This window comes from Protopterus annectens, chromosome 11.part0 (assembly GCF_019279795.1).
Source record: "Protopterus annectens isolate FY-2018-M chromosome 11.part0, PAN1.0, whole genome shotgun sequence".
Classification (NCBI taxonomy): Eukaryota; Metazoa; Chordata; order Ceratodontiformes; family Protopteridae; genus Protopterus; species Protopterus annectens.
In genome coordinates this window covers 151,487,718-151,505,559 of record NC_056745.1, presented here as the reverse complement: position 1 = coordinate 151,505,559, position 17,842 = coordinate 151,487,718, and positions in this window count along the sequence as shown.

Below are 17,842 nucleotides of genomic sequence, written 5' to 3'. Positions count from 1 at the left end.
CAACCCTGGTCCCTCTACCTCTCTTCATTCAAACCCATCCCTTCCCTCTCCCCCCTCATCCTGCAAATCCATCCTTTTCACTACATTGAATGTTTGAAACTTATGTAACAACATTTCAAGCTTCCATGCCTGGCTCCAGCATAACCACCCAGATATCCTAGCCGTTACTGAAACCTGGTTAAAGCCACACATAAAAGATCCTGAAATCACTCCCCCCAACTACAATATAATTAGAAATGACAAGACGCTCAAAAAGATGGTGGAGTAGCTCTTCTCTACTCCTCCTCCCTTAGTTACTCCCTTCACCAAATCTATACCCCAATTCACCAATGTCAAACTAACCCTGGCCATCCTCCAGATGAATAGAAACAAACACATATGCATAGCCACTCTTTACATTCCTCCAGGAGACAATATCCCTATTCTTGAGGATATCCTCTCCTGGTTCTCCTCTAACATTACCAATGAGACCATAATCCTCGGTGACGTTAATATTAACTGGACCAATATTCAGTCTCCTACTTCTCCACACAACATAAACTTATACAACTTCTCACAACTAATAAGCTCTACTGCCAGGCCCTGAAAACACTTCTTCTTTGGTACAACTCTTGACTGAATTCTTGTTTCCCACCCGCAATACATCTCTGACAGCGGCATCTTACCTGACACTCCTAGCAATCATCTTCCCTCTTTTGCTCATTGCCTTCCCTCCTCCTTACAACTATCCCACACTTATATCTCCTCCCACTCTCTCAAAAACTTCAACCCTGAAACCTTACCAAGCTCTCTAAAACACACAAACTGGAGTCCTCTAAAAACTCTCTACCTAGATAATGCAGTAGCCTACTTTAATACTAAATTCGTAGACCTGTTAAATATCCTTTCTCCCTCCAAAACCAAAAGAATTAAAAGTAAAACTGTCCCATGGTTAAGCAAAGAAACTACAACCATTATGCAACTCTGTGACAAAGCCTGGAAACATTACCAGAAAAATAAAACCCATACCACCTTGACTGAATACAAGCTACTATGCAACAAAGTAAAAAAAAAAACTATTGCAGCCAACCACAAATCCTATTTCTCCACCCTTCAAAATGACCACAAGACCAACCCCAAAAAATTCTGGAATGGCATCTCCACCCTCCTCAAGCCTGGCTAAAGAGACAGCCCCTGCCCTGACCCAAATGTCCCCGACTTCTCCTTAGCCACCCAGTTTAACTCATTCTTTATTGATTCCATAGCCAAACTAACTACTTTCTTCCCCAACAAAGCTTCACTTCCACCTCCTCCTATCTCTCCCTCCCCTAACACTACCACCTCCTAACTCCTCTCTTTCACTATCAAACCCATTCCTATCTCCACCATAAAAAACTACTTCAGTAACTGAAACCATGCTCAGATGCCCCTGATGACTTTCCTTCCTACTTCCTCAAAATTGCTGCTGATGCCATTGCCTTTCCCATCTCCACTCTAATAAATCACTCAATCCAAGAAACTATGTACCCCTGCTCTGGAAAAAGGCCTATATCATTCCTCTTCACAAAGGAGGCAATTACAACACCTTTCCCAATTTCCGGCCAATCGCTATCTTGTCCCCTATTTCAAAAGTTCTAGAAAAGTGTATCTACCTTCAACTTCTACCCTACCACACAAACAGCCACCTCCCTACCCCCACACAACATGGTTTCAGACAAGGCCATAGTACTACAACCGCTTTCCTCTCCTTCCTCGAAACCCTCAACAAAGCCCAGGATTCCACCTGTCTAGTGTCCACCCTGCTTCTGGACTTATCCAAGGCCTTTGACACTATCTCCCATAACCTTCTCCTATCTAAACTCTCTAAACTAAACTTATCCCACTCTTCTATCAGCTGGTTTTCTAGTTACCTCTTTGACAGACAACAAGCTGTTAAATGGAAAAAAGCCACCTCCTCCTTCCTTAATACACCTACAGGCATACCCCAGGGTTCCATATTGGGTCCCCTACTGTTCAACATTTTCATAAATGTCTTCCACCAGAACATTCCTAGTGCTAAACTGATTCAATACACAGATGACTCTATGATCATCTGCTCCACCACTTCCACCTCCACTCTCTTAAAACTAACTCAAGATGCTTTGTCTTATACCGAATATTGGATGATAGACAACCACATATCACTCAACACATCAAAAACTAAAATTATGTTATTATCCCCTTCAAAAAGTACCATTACAGACAAGAACTCATTCTCCATTACTAGCCAAAACAATACCTCTCTTGAGGTAGCAGCCCATGCAAAGCTTCTAGGAGTCCTCATTGATGAACAGTTAAAATTCAATACCCACCAACTAACTAATATAAAGAAAACCCACGAGAAACTAGGCAAGCTCTACTGCCATAACCGTTATATCACTCCCACTACTAAACTTGTACTCTCCAACATCTTCCTCATTCCTTCTCTCCTATATGGTGCCCCACTTCTTACCAACCTTCAATCTTCTCTAAAAGCAAAGCTATCCTCCTGTTATAACAAAATGTCTAAGTTTGCTACTGGCTATAAATCCTCCTCCCACCACTGCAATGCCCTTCACAAACTAAATTGGCTCGAACTTCCCAACCATCTTATCTACATTCAACTTACTCATGTCCATAAACTCATCTTTAATCCCTCCATCTGCCCATCCCTTGCCTCCTCCTTCAAAATGCACCTACCCAACAGACTTCTAAGATCCAATAACCAGAATTTGCTTGAACTGCACAAGCCTGCTCGTCCTCCAGGCAAACACCTGCTATACTTTTCCCTACCAAGCCTCTGGAACTCCCTTCCACCTCTTATTCGTACTACAGACAATCACTCTACCTTTAAGACCCTGCTTCATTCCCATGTCAAAACCCTCTGGGAATGTTCCTGCTCTCATCCCACATGACTCACCTCTTTTCCCCATTTCTCACACTCCTTTACTTCTCTCTTCTCTGACTACGATCATCTTCACGTTTCTCAGTAACTTCTACTCTTGCGCAATCTTTTTTTTTTCTTATTGTCCCTCCCTTCTTTCATTCAGCGATTAACACCTTTCACCCCCCATCCTACTTTAACTCTGCTAAGATTTCATGTAAAACTGTAATGTCAACACTGTGTTATTTCATATTGTAACAAATCTAACAGGAATATGCACCAATGGATTTTTCTTATTTCAATTGACTTATTTACGTGTGTGTGTGTGTGTGTGTGTGTGTGTGTGTGTGTGTGTGTGTGTGTGTGTGTGTGTGTGTGTGTGTGTGTGTGCACGCGCGTGCGTTTGTAATTTTGCCTTTTACTTTTTTAACTGAATTTTCACTGCAATCATTAATTTTTTATCATGTTGTGTAATATCATCACTCTTCAATAGTATTACATAAATGTAAATGCATTGCCTTCATATTATATTGGTGTTCGTGGAGCTTTTCTCCCCGCGACTCCATTGAAAATGGGCTCTTCTTGGCCCAGTGGACTATCCCGGTAAACAAACTGTAAATTAAATAAGTATATATATATATATATATATATATATATATATATATATATATATATATATATATATATATATATGTATATATATATGTATATATATATATATATATATATATATATATATATATATATACATATATATATATATATATATATATATATATATATATATAAACTCCGAGATCATGGGGAAAGACAATTGTTCGGTTTTTCATATTTTTGGTGATCTGGATATAACTGTCCCTGGTTGTTTGATATCCTTTAAACAATTTGATAGGCATTTTTGCCAATTTAACTTGGGTTTTTCTGAGTGTGTCTTCCTGAATTTTTCCCCACTTTATTGGAATTAATTAGACTCAGACACTCATCAGCCATTTGAGTCTATTATTGTTCCTAATTTGGTATAATTGTCCATTTGTATTTATATATTAACATGGCTAGTTTCTGGACTTTCCTCAGATCGTGATCTGAGTGTCTAGTTCAATATTGGTGAACCACTGGGGTCAGAGACCACCTGTAATCTGGCATTCGAGAAACTTAACAAACATCTAAGGTCTTTTGTGTGGCATGCCAAACTTTTACATACATTGCCAAATTACTCCTCGCAGCTTAAGGGTTAGAATACAGATATCCAACACAAATCGAGTATGGCATGCTGAAGCATTAAATAAATATTATGCAATTGATAAAGAAATGAATACTGTTTTGACTTTTGTTAAACCTTTTGAAGGAGCCTTTCTTTAAACAATTTAATACTGAGACACAACTCAAAACCAAGAAAATCCAAAAGTTTAATAGGGATATTACCAGGGCAGTAATCCTTTCAGTATAACCAAGAAACAAGTCAAATTTAATATTCACACAGTTGTCCTACCAAAAGAAAAGACCTAAATCAATATTAAAACTAATTGGACTTCTGACACTGGCTCTTCCGAGGAACCAACTTCTGCAGCATCCGGTTCACCAATTCCAGCAATCACAAGTGCCCCTTAGGGCCAGGTACAGAAAACAAGGTGGTAGTAGTATCACACATAATGTTTTAAACCTTTCTAGTTATAACTTGTCACCAACTGAAATTAATGTGCTCAATAAAGGTTTATCATTTGTACCAGGTTTTTTGTTACTGAAGGGCCTTTAGGGCCAGGTACAATACAGACATACAAGGCCTTTTACAACTGGCAATGAGTAGTATCACCAATATTTTTAAACCTTTCTAGTTATAACTTGTCACCAACTGAAATTAATGTGCTCAATAAAGGTTTATCATTTGTACCAGGTTTTTTTGTTACTGAAGATTCTTTTGCACAGGATGTTTCCTCATTTTGTAGATTACTTAATTTAAGATTGTTTTTTGGTTGTTCCAATGGTTGTGAATATGTACAAAAATTCACATATCACAAATCTACATTTAACCCTCCCATGCATCCTGCTGTCTCCCAATTTCAAAACAATGTTCTTAAGGACTTACATTATTCACATTCCACATTTCGATCCAACAACATCACGTTGGCTGAACAACGTTATTCACAAAATAATCATGACATTGTCATCATTTCGGCTGACAAAGGGGGTGCTGTTGTGGTATTAAACTGGCAAGATTATAATAATGAAGCTCTCAGACAATTATCAGATGCTAAATATTAATCCAAAATGGTTATAAATCCAACATCGAAATTTCAAAAGGAAATTTCTGAATTCCTTACATATGCCAGGGATGCTTCCATTATTGATTCCAATCTCATGCATCAACTTTCAGTACAAGATTCATCAAACCAATACATATATTTTGTGCCAAAAATACACAAGGACCCCACACACCCTCCAGGGAGACCCATTGTATCTAGTAGGGGATACTTTACTGAACCCCTCTCCCTCTTTTTGACTGTGAAACCTTTATTGCCACTTATCGGTTCACGCTTACAAGATACAACCAACTTTCTTCAAATCATTTCAGACACACAACTGGAACCTGAATGGCGCATGTGCACTCTAGATGTTAGCGCCCTATACACCAATGTTCCTCATTCTGGGGGATTAGAATCTTTATCCTATTGATTTACAAATTTCAATGGCTTATACACATGTGAATTCAATGAATTTCTACTGGATATGGCTTCATATGTCCTAACCAACAATGTTTTCTTTTACCAAGATGTTTGCTACTGGCAAACCCCATGGCCTCGTTTGCACCAATTTATGCCGATCTTTTTATGGCTTATTTGGAGAAGGATCTCATATACAATACCAAGAACAATATTTACCTTGAACATCTTGACATTTGGCGACGTTACCTTGATGATTGCTGGGGTGTATGGAAAGGTGATCTGGAAGTCTCTTTGAATTTGTGGAATACCTCAATAATAATCGATGGGGTATAAATTTCACCCCTGATTTCAACAATATTACATTTTTAGATGTTTCTATCCACAGATTATCTGACCATACTCTGGATACCCAGACATTCAGAAAACATCCTGAATATAACACGATTCTACATGCCAGCAGTTTTCATCCCCCTCATATATGCAAAAACATTCCCAAATCACAATTTATCAGACTTAAACGCATTTGTTCGGACAATATGTCTTATAGTGAACACAGTAAAGATCTTATTAACAGATTTAAGAACAGGGACTACAAAATGGGCCATGTCTTTGATGCCATACACCAAGTGGGTCACATGGATAGGACAGACCTATTAAGTTATAAGTGAGTTCTTGAATCTACCTCTTAGATTCACTACCACATATGGTAATTCAGATAACCTGATCCAGAGCATACAAAGACATTGGAATTTATTACTATCGATACTGATCTATCTCCCATTATTCCCAATAAATGTTCTTTCTCATTTAGGAAAGGTAGAAATCTGGGTAGCACATTCAGTCACTACAAACATGGACACACTGTTGATAAGCCTGAACCAATTCAAACCACACTAACAGGTTCTATGCTTATGGGTTGTTTTCCTTGTGGACATTGTACAAACTGCAGCAAAGTATCAAAAACCAAAGAATTCACCAGTAGAAACTCATCCAATATTTATGAGATTAAGTTTTTTGCCAATTGCAGTTCAGATTGGCTAATATATTTGGCTACATGCTCATGTGGAGCGTTTTACATTGGTCAAACATCTAGACCACTCAGATTAAGAATTTCTGAGCATATCAGTAACATTAAAAAAGGCAGGATCAACAACGCTCTATATAAACATCAAGTATCACATCCTTCAGCATCCTTTATGTTTACAATTATTGACATTATCAGTGGTAAAAAATCCAATAAAACAGGTTGGCATGCATTGCTTAACTCAAAGGAGAAAAAATGGATTGTGAAGTTGGGTGGGCTTTTCCCACCTGGTTTGAATGACAAGTTTTAGACATAACCAATCAGATGTGTTTGCAGTCCATATATAGGAATGCTTGAAGTAAACTTGTTTCACACTGAAGAAGGCTGTGTTGTTAGTACCAGCCGAAACCGGTTTGTGCACTTCTTTGCTGTCCTTAGTATTTATAATAACTTGCTTTTCATTGGGTTTGGTTTTGCTGGCTCATCCTTTTGTTTTTTGTATCATGCCTTTTGGAGCCATGCAATTGCTTACGTGCAAACTATTTTTTTATATCACTAAAGGGAATATTCCCCTACCTGGGGATTGTGATCTGTCTGTGTCAACCAAATGGCTACATCTAGACATTACTATTATGATTTAGTCACTCTGCCTTTCTAAATAGTTGTAACATTAAACAGGCCTTTATCTGGAACTGAGTACTTTTCCCATAATTCTGCATAATACCAACAACCTCCCTCTCAATCATTCTCCATCCTTTCTCAACTCTGCCCCTCTCCCATACTGTTCACTCAAAATCCCAGCTTTCTTTTTCACTTACCCGGTCCCCACCACTGACCACATGCTGAACCCACCTTTTTACCTTCTTCTCTCCCATCTCCTCTAACTTAAGCCCCTTCCAAGCTTTTGCAGTAATATTCTTTTTCCAACCCTGCCATCAGCAGCAGTTTATTACTGCCCTCCCCAATCAATCTTATCTCCCCACCTCCACCCTAGGCAAACAAAACAGACGACTATCTTCTTTCCCATATGTCCCTGTCTTCAACCTCAGCAACCTTCTCCAACACTTATGTGCTTCCTTACAGATCCAGCATGTATGGATATTGTCTGTCCCCCCTATAAAGCATCTGTAACAGGTAACCACCACTCATTGACCCTCATCCAGTTATCATTGCTGGGTCGTATACCACCTAGGCAATAATTGTATATGTATACCATGAACTGCACCCAGTTTCTGCAACTTCTGATCCACCATCATTAGCCCCTCCTACACCCCACCTTATTCCATATCTCACTTTCCTTAACTCACATCCATTTTAAACATTTTAATCATCTCCTTCCTTGACACATCCTTACAGTTCATCCTAATTTGCTCTTTCTTCCATATTACATGCTTTTTCTCAATACAATAGGACTCAAAAATAAATTAAAAGTTCTAATTCCTTCCCTGAGCTCAACTGTAATACAATGTACCGCAGCCTGATAAAACAACCATTTAGCATCCCTTAAACCTTCAACCACTAAAGTCCTGAACCCACCCCCACTGATCGCTTTTCTCAGATATCCTCAACATACTTCAAACCTCTTTGACACCTCATAGCCATATCCCAAGCACATGCCACATCTTATTATTCACCAAGCCACATAAACGTGACTTAGTCACAAAACCTATCTCTAATCCTCTCTCCTACATAATTTCGCATTTCTTTTCCCAGATCCTCTTCTACCTTCTTAAGCCAATTTCTCCTCCACAATTCTAATGCTGTTTCACAGTTCAGGCACATCAGTTTATCCTCGAGTCCCTTAATCTGCTAAGCAATGTTCACAGCTGCAGCATATCTTGTCACATCTGACATTATTGTCCCTCTTCCTCCTCCTCTCCATCCCCACAACCTAACCTTACTAATCCTAATTTCCACTCCTTTTCACATAATCCTATCATACAACCTCTGCAAGTCCGCCATTCCCTTATCTTGTGGGCTAACATATGTTGAAACAAATATAACTCAAAAGAAAGGACTTTAATTCCCACTACATCATTCCTTCCCCCAATGAACCTATCCTCCCTGAAAATCTATCTAATAATGCCCCAACCTTTTCAATTAACTCCCCCAGTTGTTAACCCCTTATCTCTTTAACCATGGATCTATGTTCATGCATCAAATATGGATTACATTAAATGGCTTATAATCAAATGGGAAAGAGCAAAATGTTAAAGTACCAAAACCTCTTAACATCATGAAATAATTCATCAAATGGCCATAGCTGGCCAACATTGCAAACGTAATCAACCAAGTTGGGGAGTTTCTCCCAATACCCCCCCCCCAACTATATATACCAATTCTGAGATCGCACTACAGTGGGGAATAGGGCAAATTTAAAAATTAAAAAAAGGCTTCCTTTGCTTACCTTATGCATCAATGTACTTCCTGGTCATTGGCCAACTATGGCCATTCAATAAATTATTTTACAAAGTTATGAGTTTTCAGTACTTTGTTTGAATCTTTCCCTTTCCATTGTATGTTATTAGCTGTAATCCATATTTGATGCATGAACATAGACCCTTTAACCATTACAGAAAAGAGAATACCCAAATATTTTTCCATCACTTGGAAATTGGAAGACACAAGGCCTCATAACACCCTCCTCCAACCATTATCACCAAATATTTTTTACAGTGAAAAACAAAAGCCAGTTCTATGCCAAGCTCCCTAAGCAACTCCAGAATACCCAACAAAATTACCTCTACATCACCCATCAACAATACACAATCATCACTGTCACTGTCATCAACCTCACCCTTCCATGGTTTACATGATGTTGGGGTGTCACATCGACATTACTCAATGCTATCGAATCACCTAGTAGCAAATAAATCAACACTGTTCTTTTCCCTTCTATATCCCCACCCCTGAAGGAATCTACTGATTCTCTGCACCAGTTTTTCAGTTACCAAAAGAAACAAAGTGGGCAATACTGGATATCCATACTGTGTACCACAGCCTACATAAGCCTTTTCTGATAACCACTCTTTTACCCTGACCTGAAAATTTTGGTGCACATATAATGCTTCAATCCCTTTTATCAGCCTTCATCCTTCTATTACCTGCTTCAGCATATTTATTAAGAAACTCCAACTAATCATGTCAAATGTTACTTGTTTGTCTATAAGGATGACCTCCATTGACAATGTTTGATTTTTCACAACTTCGATCATTTGGTCTTCGATAATCAGAGGTTTGATGTTGTGAAATTTTGATCCTTTAAAGTAGATTTATATATATATATATATATATATATATATATATATATATATATATATATATATATATATATATACTTCCTAGCTTCTCTATGGAGCCCCAGCTCTTACTAACCTTCAAAATTACCTGCTCTCCAAACTGGAACAAATTTACAATAAAATCACAAAATTTGCAGCTAACTTACCTAATTCCACCCACCATTGCCTTGTTCTTAATAAGCTACACTGCATTGAACTTCCCCATCATCTCAAATTATCTCAACTCCATATAACCCACTTCTTTCTCAATAAACCGACTGCTTGTCACTCTCTCTCCAGACTAGTCACTTACTATACACCTTCCTGTCCCTTACACAGTACTGACAAATTCCTTCTCCAAACTTATAGGTCCAAAATGAACATTGGCAATCTTTTATATAAATTCTCCATAACAAAATTCTGGAATAACCTCTCTGCCAATTTACGTAGCATTACACACACCAACAGCTTCAAAAAAGAACTAAAAAACTTTCTCCAGAAAACTTGTTTATGCCCCTGCCAGGACCCTACCAAATCCTGATTCTATCATCTGTCTATCCCACTTTTGAGCAGTACATTTTCTGGCTGTGCTCTGTTCTATAATGATATTGAACTATATAATCTGCATGGAATGTATCATGCTTATATCATTATAATTCCTTGTTTATTATTATGTTTCTTTTTCTTTTGTACTATGTACTATACTGTGAAATTGTTTTTGTTATTTTTTGTGAAACCTATTACTGTAAAATTGTAATTATTTTTCTTGGAGCTTTTCTCCTCAGCTCTACACTGAAAATGGGCCTGTGCTCAGTTGGACCAAACACAAATTGAAAAAATGTAATAACAAATGTAAACAAATAGCTTACATTTGTGATTACCAAAAGAAAAACAAACATCAGCTTTTACATGGGGGGGGGGGGCGCCTCACCCAACCTCCATAACATGGGGGCTCCACCTCCACTTTCCCTGGAAATGAAATATACTAACTTCAGGGTTCCACAATCTCAACAAAAGGGAAAAAGCCGTGGAATTATGTAAATGTCGATCCAATGAACTTTAATAATTACATAATTTGATGAACTATACCACAGACATAAATATAGATATGTATATATATATATATATATATATATATATATATATATATATATATATATATGTATAAGCATGTATGTGTATATATATATATATATATATATATATATATATATATATATATATATATATATATATATATATGGGATCCGTACAGATCCCCAACGGCACTTTCTGCCGGAGCAGAAATAACCGATCATACATAACCGAAAGTGCTGTTCCCCGAAGCAGCACTTTCAGTTATGTATGCTGATTGTGCCGGTTGCACTACGGTGCAGTTAAGGGAGAATTCCCTTTTCCTCACTGTAGTTTGACTTAATAAAAAAGTAGGGGTGTGTGGGGGGTGCAGCGGGGCTTGTCCCCCTGCATAAAAGAAGATTTATTGTTTTTTTTTTTTGAACGGACTTTAACGAAAGCGCTTTTTCAGTGAAAGCGCTTTCGTTAAAGTGCGTTCGGGTATTGTGGATTCGCACTATTGAACTTCCATTCAATAGTCCTAAATCCATATATATATATATATATATATATATATATATATATATATATATATATCAACAAAGGGTAAAAAGATCACACAGATAAACTATTCATTAAGTAAAACTGCAAGAAAGCCCCAGACAAGCCAGAGTCTTCAGTGTATAATACCTTAAGCCTTCTGTAATGGAGACCCATGAGATATATCCAAATGACAAATGACCCCTTAAGGACATACCACTGTGTTTCCGCTACATAGTTTCTGAATGCTTGTGACATTTTACTTTCTAAGTCTTTATGGCTAGATTCAGATGAATAAAGCCAAACCCAACTACCAAGAGACATACAATGTGCCGGTGTTTTTCTGCCCTCATCACTATAACATAAGTGAATTGTTTAGCTATACTTCAGAAAAACAGAGCTTAAAACCAAGCATGATATCCATAAACATTAAGGTGCCTGCAAAATATCTCAAGCACTGGCTGGGTCTTTCTTGCAGTTTTGGGGTTTATATCATGGACATTCTTCTCTGGACTGCTCCTGTACATGCACCTCTCCACTGTATCGACGGCTCTCATGTCCCGTGGACTGCGTCTGTCCCTACTCGTGTCTTTTGTTTCTCTCATGCTTTTCAGATGGTACTTTTAAAGCTGTTGACACTAGTTTTTCCACTGAGTGGCACCAAGAAAATGAAGCAACTTCTGCTAGTGTTGGGCGTATTCATATTGATGAACCTTTACATTTCCAGGTGTGTTTGGCACATATTTTTTTACTTCTTTAGCTGTTTTTTTTCATTGATACCAAACTGTGAAGTTTTAAAAGAAAGGTTCATAGGATGGCAGCTCTCTGCATGCATTTCACTGTACTGCACTAACACATCCATCTGTAGCATATTATTTCTGCCATGACCTCTGTTTTTACTGCCTTTTATATATAAGCACCAGTCTTCTTCCAGCCTTACTCTGTAACAGCATTTATCTTTCTTAGGGTGCAGATATATCACTTATGAAGTGAAGTCATTTCAAAAAGCTTATGTTAGCAATTATTGTGCGTATTTACCAAGCCCAGATGGTTTATTTCAAGTTTAGATTGGGTATGCTTACATCGTGTTCTACAACCATTTCATGGCATTTTCAAAGGCAAACAATGAAATAATGAAAAAAAAACTGCATTGATGACAGGGAAATGATTGTTCACCATGTGAGATGAAGCGTAAGATGATTGCTTATTTGTTCTGTGTGTAATCATTAAATTACCAGGATGTCATTAAAATACATTGCAAATGCAAACATTTATTTTATTATTGAACAATGATGAAATGATCCATAATGGCATTTCATAACTAGATTATTTTATTATGGGACTATCCATCTGTTTACATTTAATTCTCAGAGAAAACTGTTCTATTAGCAGCTTTACTGATTGAATGATTTTTCTAAACTGGTAGTATAAATATTACTTCCCTTAAGGTTCCAAGCCATTTTCATAAACTGTGACTATTAGGGATATAAGTTGGTATTTTGTCACTCAAACAGGTACATCTATTGATTTGAAGCATCTTTGTTTCAGTTTTTTTCACAGCCCAATAAATCTTGTGACTCTGACTTGTAGCAAAATCTCTTTTCTGTTCAAGACATTTTCTGGGACTGACAAAAGCTCTCTGCACTTGGGCAACAGTAATCTTCAGGGAGGTCACTGCACAATTAGACACAGACTACTGTCAGCATTCTGATTTAAGGACTGTTTAAAGAGAAGGATGCTGCTAGTGAGTGAAGCTGTACTAGGCTGCCCTAAAGCTGGAGCACTGCTGTACTAGGGTTCATGACTGATATATTATACATCACATCGAAGGCAGGATAGAGAAGCCAAGTCAATATGATATCATGTATACAGCATTGCACCACATACCTGCATATATGGTCACACAACACAAGAAGGCCAGCAGAACAGCCACTAGATAGACATCTGTGGGTCTGCACAGCAAAGTACCTACTATGTACATCATGCAAATGGGGAGGAAATAGGATAGCCAAGAAGCTATAAAAGTGAAGAATAGCAAGCCAAGAGAAACACACAAGTGTTAAGGTACAAAAGGTAGGGGAGTAAGAGAAAGGGTAACCATTTTCAGGGGAAAGCATCTATTTTGCAATATACAGAATAGAAAAGTAGGTAGGGAAAGTAGTGAGTGATGAGTGTGGATAGGGCAGAGGGGCAAACACAGATAGATTACAGATGCAGACAGAAAAACATAGGACAAAGATTCAGACAGTCTGAGGGAGTAGATACACAAATGTTTGAAATAACTGTGGATGAATACAGACATATAAAGAGTGGGCAAGTGGTGATGGCAAGGGTTGGAGACTGAACAAGGAATAGTGAATGAGACTTAAGAGAACGAAAGCATCAGGATGGGGGTTGGGTAGGGTTCTGATACTGGTAGCCAATGGCATATAACTGTTGTTCCACCAGTAACCAAGTCAATGCAGCTTGTCCATCACATGACTGCATAATGTAATCCAGACAGAGCTCCACATTGTCAAGGCAGACAGCCACTTGTAGGCACACCTTAGCAGGCACAGTCCTGTACAACTGATGCATGGATAGAAGGGTGTCTGCTATAGATGGACTACTTCCAGAAGTGGAGCTATTCTTAAACCTCCCCAATTCCCCCACCTCATCCCTTGCAACACCAGAGTCATTGGCTAGTACAGCCCAAGGTGAGTGCAGCCTCACCTCACCTTCTTTTACAACTGGACAACATAGTGGAAAAAATAATTACACATATATATGCTACAAACACAGTTGCATTTATACAGTGGACTGGTGTAGATGTCATGGACTTCCTACTAACAGAACCTTCAGTGACACCCTACCATGTTAAGATGTTATTCCTCTACCCCTGTAAAACAAAATATACAGTCATTAATATGTTTGTACAACAATCAGGATCATGGAATATAATATCACAGAAAAATTTCTTACAGTATATTTCATGCTCTCAGTCCTAAACCACTGCCTTCCACTCAGCAAGCAGGTCAAGGTGATAATGACTCCCATCTCTTTACTAATACCAGATATACTCTTACTACAATGTTCCATCATACTCCCCACTAGGTACTTCCTACAGAACCCTGTTTTCAATGGCACACTACGCTATAGTCCTGTACTCTAGAATGCCTGATGTCACAAAGGTCTGTTAAAGCAGCACAATGGCAGTCCTGTGTTCACAGATGCAAGTTAGTAGATCACGTGTCATGCACTGTGGTGTTGCAGTGCAGTGCCACTATATATGCTCCACCATGGTGCTATAAATGGATATATTGCTGCACTGCAGTACTACGGGCATATAATACCATATACATGAGCAGACTGGTTGCATGTGTCATGGTTACTGTGACATACACAACTAGACCCATCATGTGTAGTAAGAGCACTGCACAGTCATAATTCCTATGCGTTGTGGCTGAGTAGTCTCATTAACATGCCCACCATGTCAAATAGCCCTTGTTAGTATGATATAAAGTATCAGCACTATTTTGTTTGGCACCACTTATTATGCTGCAGCTATGGAATACAGGAATTTCTGCAAAGTTAATAAAGACTTGTAGTTTTCCAGAGTTAAGGAAAGAGTCTCACTTGGTAAAGCACCTCAGCGAGAACAACAAACCCTGTGGTGAATGTCAGTGACAGTGAGGAGGATGTTGTGGCATATGTGAAACTAGAAACCCATGATTCTGGCACGGATTGCACTGTCTATCTGTGCGTGTGTGGGTGTGTGTGTGGAGGGGGGACAATAAAACTTTGCAAACACTTAACAGTCACTAAAACACACACCAAAAGCAGCACCTAGCACCAATCAAAAGCCTGCACCCAATGATCCCCCAAGAGCAAAGTCCATTAGGCAAGCAAACACTTTACCTACTACTCCTGTCATAGGGGATTCTATTATATAACACTCAGATATCTCTGTCTCCAGGCTGGACAAGCAGAAGATAATGGCTAGTTGCCTCTTTGGATCTAGGATCCACAATATCACACATGCACTCAAGTCACTGTGCCATGTGCATCAGTATTATTCTGGCATAGTCCATGGGGGTGTATCTGACCTGAGATGTATCTTACTGGGCTATATGAAAAGAGACATTATGAATCTCTCTGAATATGTGTCACAGACAGGTATGTGTATTGCATTGAGCAACATTCTGCCATCACCATGGATGATGCCACAATATGAATAAAAAAATATTGAGTTTAATAATTGGCTTAGTTCCTAGTGTCATATCAGAGGAATCCAAAATCTATCAACATTGGAGAACATGGTTAACAGACCACGTTGCTTTGTCAAGGATGATCTGCACCTGTCCCTCCTGGGCTTTTGGATATTGGCTAAAACTTTATCTGCCCCCTAAGAGCCTTTTTTAGGCAATGTCAAAAAGACAAAACTATCAACAGAACAAAAAAAAAAAAACTCAAAGCAACCTTAAGGTGTTACTGCTCAATGCTAAGAGCCTGAGCAAGAAACTCCACACCCTAGAAGTTCTCCTCACTCTAAGGAATGTAGTCATCAGGGCTGTTACTGAGACTTGGCTTATAGCCACAGAAAACACTCCAACAGTGTAAGGCAACAGTGCTTCCACACATTTAGAACAACTGCAGTGCAGACAGAGGCTAAAGGTGAAGGTGTCTTGGTCTATGTTAGCAACAGATGCAACTCCAGGATGATACCCTGGTGTTCATCCATATTCAAATCTCCATAGACAAGGTTCCTTACCATGTCCTGGCCATCTATAGGGCAACCTGCATGACCCAAGGCACTCATAACTCTTACATAGACCACTAGAGATACTCATCATCCAATTAAATACCCTATGCACGGGAAACTTTAACTACCCCTCTATAAACTAGGAAACATACACTGCCTGCAACTCACAGGCACATTGTTTCCTGGACTATATCAACATAAACATCCTAGACTAGATAATGTGCACTCAACCAGAGGATCAAACATACTGGACTTAGTACTCACCAACATGGGGGAGTGTTGCACTCCCCACGTCCCCGTTGGTGAAGTCAGACTACAAGGCTGTCTCCCTTGAAATAAAAATCAACTCAGAAAACTCAACTAAACCTGTATCATTTAGGACCTATTCTAAGCAAACTGCATCCTATTAAGTGACAGTTTGGCAGTTTGGCAACATTCATGGTTCTCCCAAACGGGTCTATATCAGATCATCAAAATGGCTCATTATCAAATGCCGTAACGTCGAACTGCAAAACCCAAACCCTAACAATGTTGAAACCTCAAACAGCGAATTTTTCCCAGTGAAAAAATTTGCTGTTCTGAGAAACACACACACACCACAAGCACACTAAAAAGCAGCAATCCACACACATACATTTAAAAGTTACATCTAACCCTACACTACACTGCACATATACTACTATCTATCCACTTACCTTAACCCAGACCCTAACTCTACGAAAGAATTTGGTTTTGTGCAGCTTCGCTGTTTTAAGCATTTGCGATACTGGGTTCGATATTAGATCATTCGAAATTCTGCCTTTTCGATGATCTAATATAGACCCCTCCCAAACCCCAAGAACATAGCTACCTCTGCAGAATTATTTACAGAACACAGTACAAACATGTAAATGCCTATATTCAAACTTCAGTACCTACCACAAGTAATCCCAAATCTAACACCAAAAACAAACCCCACTGTTCCAATTCTTACCTCAACAGGGTATATACAAAACAAAAAAGTCATGGCAAAAATCAGAATTAGCAACTCTCAAAGACACAAGAGCTCTCTGATTCAACTAAAAAATAAACTAAAAGGTCTAATAAAGTCCAACAAGGCCAATTTTGAGGGCAGGATACCCTCCCAGGCTAAGGCCAATCACAAGGCCATCTTCACCTTTGTCAGGAACTTTCAGGTAACACTCAGCAGTGTACAGAATTGGTGGTGAATGACACATCCTTCAGTGACCAGAGTGACATATCATAGTCACTACTAGTTGATACATTTAGTTTTAACTTCACCTCCACTCCCCCCACTACCCATATGAAATCCTTTCTATCATATCCCCCACAGCTATCAACAGGGAGCAGGTCTCAGGACTTCCAAGATGGCTGCACACTGATTGACAGCTTAGCTTCAGCTCTGCCAGTGCGGAAACAGGAACTGAGAAATGGCAGCCAGAAATATTGTCAGCGTAAGTAAAATTACAGTTACTGGCTAGTAAGTGCATTGCCTTGATGTCTGCAAAGGAGAAACTAAGATAACCTGAAAGAAAATCAAATAGAAAAGGTGAAGAGAAAACACTGACAGGGACGAATCCTGCAGCTGGTCAGCAAAAAGCAACTCAAGCACCAGCTTTGGTGCAAGACATGGCTTCCAGTAATCTAGAGGAAAAATAAATCAAA